Here is a 3,080-nt window from a genome sequence, read left to right as displayed (position 1 = left end):
TTTTTTTTTTTTTTTTTTTTTTTTTTTTCTCTCCCCCGCGAGATAATGTCGTTTCGAGCGATTTCGATACGTGAGATTTATTCAATTAGGAACTGAAAGTGAAATAAACTTGATGAAACGATTTTCAGGGATGGCGGACGTGAATCTGCCCGTGTCGATATGGTAGGAAGCTATCCGAGATTCGTGAAAATATCGTGATTTGCTTAGTAGGTAAGTGAGGGAGGGAGGGAGGGAGATCGTGACGCAACGATCTCGATCGCGGAGAAATGTTCAACGAGGGCGTTGTTTAGACGTAAGGAAAACAATAAAACTGTGAATCCGACAATCGAAGAGAGCGCGGAGGTGACTTTTTTTTGTTCAAAAGGAAATTTACTAATTCGCGCCAAGTTTCGCGCCAATTTCGCGCGCTGGATCTCGTGGATCCTCGATATGATCGTCGAAAATTTAGGAGCAATATCGTGTAATTATAAATACAGCTGTGAACATTCCTGCATGGATTTAAAGATACGTTTATTATCTTCGAGGTAAATAAGGGATACTCGTTTAAGATTTTAAAAGTTACCTTCCGAGATAATGATGTCTTTCTTTTATAACGAAACAATAAGAGAAGAAAAATAAGAAATAAAGGAAAGGAAGAGAAAAGAAGGAAAGAAAAACGGGGAAAAAAAGCATTGCATCGACGTATGGCAATACGGTAACTAAATATCAAACTCGCTTCGTGAGTTGCTAATCGAGTAAAGAAAAGGAGCAAAAAAAAGAAAAAAAAAGGGAAAAACAAATTATATGAGAAGAAGTGTGAATGCGTGTGTTTGTGAACGTGTAGATGGTTACAATTCATCGTGCGTAAATTTATCGTAAATTTATCGGTTAAGCTTTTCGCTTCGAACGAATCCGACAGAATTATCGAAGCAAGACTGTCGAATTTCTCGTGTAACTCGTACTACACGATAGAGCTCTCATCGCATACAAATTGTACACGAGAAAGAGATTCGTCACAGGTATCGTTTTCTTGACTTGCGTATTGACCATCGAATCGCGCTGAAATTAGAATAAGATTTACAAAGTTAAATTGTCAATACATCCTATTTCAAAGAGAACGAAAAAAAATGTAAAATCGAATAAATTCAACGTTCGCGTGAGAGCTCGGCGATAACGTGTAATTCGCGAATGGAAAACGGTATACATATTTCTCTGTTGAATGAAATGGTGGCTCTGACACCGTGACTATGACACATCATAATTGTAACTTTATATATGATAGGCGGGATCAATACAAAGACAAAGAAAAGAACTAGTATATTGTACATATAGACGTACACATCGAGAGGTAAGAGAGACATTTATCATTAATGCGTTAACGCGAACGAGATTAGCAGCGACGAGCAAGCAATTCGCAACTTATCTTTATCGTCTTTAAAAATCGTGTTCCTTTTTGCCTCTTCTGCGGACACGATTTCGTTGGTAGGCCAACGGAAATTAGTGGTTGTTCCAGGGATGGAACAGAATCTTTTTGGCGCGATCGTCTGGAACGTTATCAACATATCCGAGCCTTCGTTTCTATTTTTGGGACGAGGGCGAGAAACGCGAACGNAACGAACGAGGAAAAAAAAAAAAAAAAAAAGGAAAAGAAGAAATAAAGAGAAAAAAAAAACGAGTTTGCAAGATTTCCAAGTCAAATGTTCGTTCAGCGATGCTATCTCTCACGACATTTTTCAACTAATTAATCATTCGATTCGTTATGTTCCATGTATTTATATCAGATGAATACTATTAATAGCATTCGCAATATTTAGTAAGTAGGTGATGTTACCGTTATAACATTAAAAATACTATTTATATATCTTAATGTAACGCCGCGTAAGAAGTAGATATATCAGAGACATAGCCATTCGTATATAAATCGTACGTGCGTTGAATTTAAACGTAACAAAGTTCGCTTCTCTGTCGTTGAATAAATGGGCGAGGGAGGGGAAGGGGCAGGGAGAGAAAAAGGGGAGAAGGGGAGGAAGAAAAAAATGGGAAAAGGGTAAAGATAGAACGAAGGCGAGATAATCGATAAATATAAATTCAAGTCGGCGTGATTTATGAAGTTACCGATTCGAACGAAGAAAGATAAAATATTAAAAAGGAGGAAAAAAAAAAAAAGATACTATTCTATTGATAACGTAGAACGATTTAACGATATAGAATTTTATACCGAGATCAGGCACCTTGTTAAAATAGAAATTCACACGAGTTCATAGTTGTCACTTCATTAGCGTTAAAGAAATGAAAGAAAAAAAAAAAAAAAAAGGAAAAAAGAAAGAAAAAAAAAAGAAGAAAAAATTGAAAGGAAACTGCCGTCACTAACGCGTGACATTAGAAAAACGAATCATAGTTGCGTTTAGATTCATCGAAATAAGCATATTGCTGCCTTTGGCTGTATCGTTGCCCCTTACTGCTAACGAGTAACTCACTTGTCTACTCATGTGATAATTTAGTATATCTCTGCGTACCTACCTGTACCTACACCGGTTCGGAAATCTCAGTAGTAAAGAAATTTATTTATCTTACATTACGTTCTATCTCAATTTTATCGACTGACTGAGAATATATCTTTGTTGATAGAAATTTAAAATTAATAGTAATAAATTTTTTTGTAGAATAAAAAATTACGTAAATTTCATTCTGATGTATTAAATAGAATTCAATGAAAAAAAAAAAAAAAAAAAAGAAAAAAGAAAAAAGAAAAAACGAAGAAAAATGTTTAAAATCCAAACGAAAAGCAAGGATAATCCGAATAGATAAAAATTAATTGAAAGTTATTTTAATAATACAGTTTGCAACGAATTTTAACTTCTTTGATTTTTAAAAATAGATCTCTCTGCCATTTCGAAAAGATATTCTCTGTCAGTGGATATTCTTCATTATTAAATGGATTATTAAATGGATCGCTTAAAGAACACTCGTTTCGACAAACCTAATGTTTCATGAACATCGTTTTGATTCGTGAGCTCTACGTTGATTTCGACGATCCCAATTAACGGGGTGAATAAAAATCGGTCGAATCGGTCGAATTTTCTTGTATAAAAAATTTTGTT

The sequence above is a fragment of the Apis dorsata genome, unplaced genomic scaffold (assembly GCF_000469605.1).
Source record: "Apis dorsata unplaced genomic scaffold, Apis dorsata 1.3 scaffold_257, whole genome shotgun sequence".
Classification (NCBI taxonomy): Eukaryota; Metazoa; Arthropoda; class Insecta; order Hymenoptera; family Apidae; genus Apis; species Apis dorsata.
The sequence above is the reverse complement of the archived record's forward strand: the minus strand, read 5'-3'. Positions refer to the sequence as shown.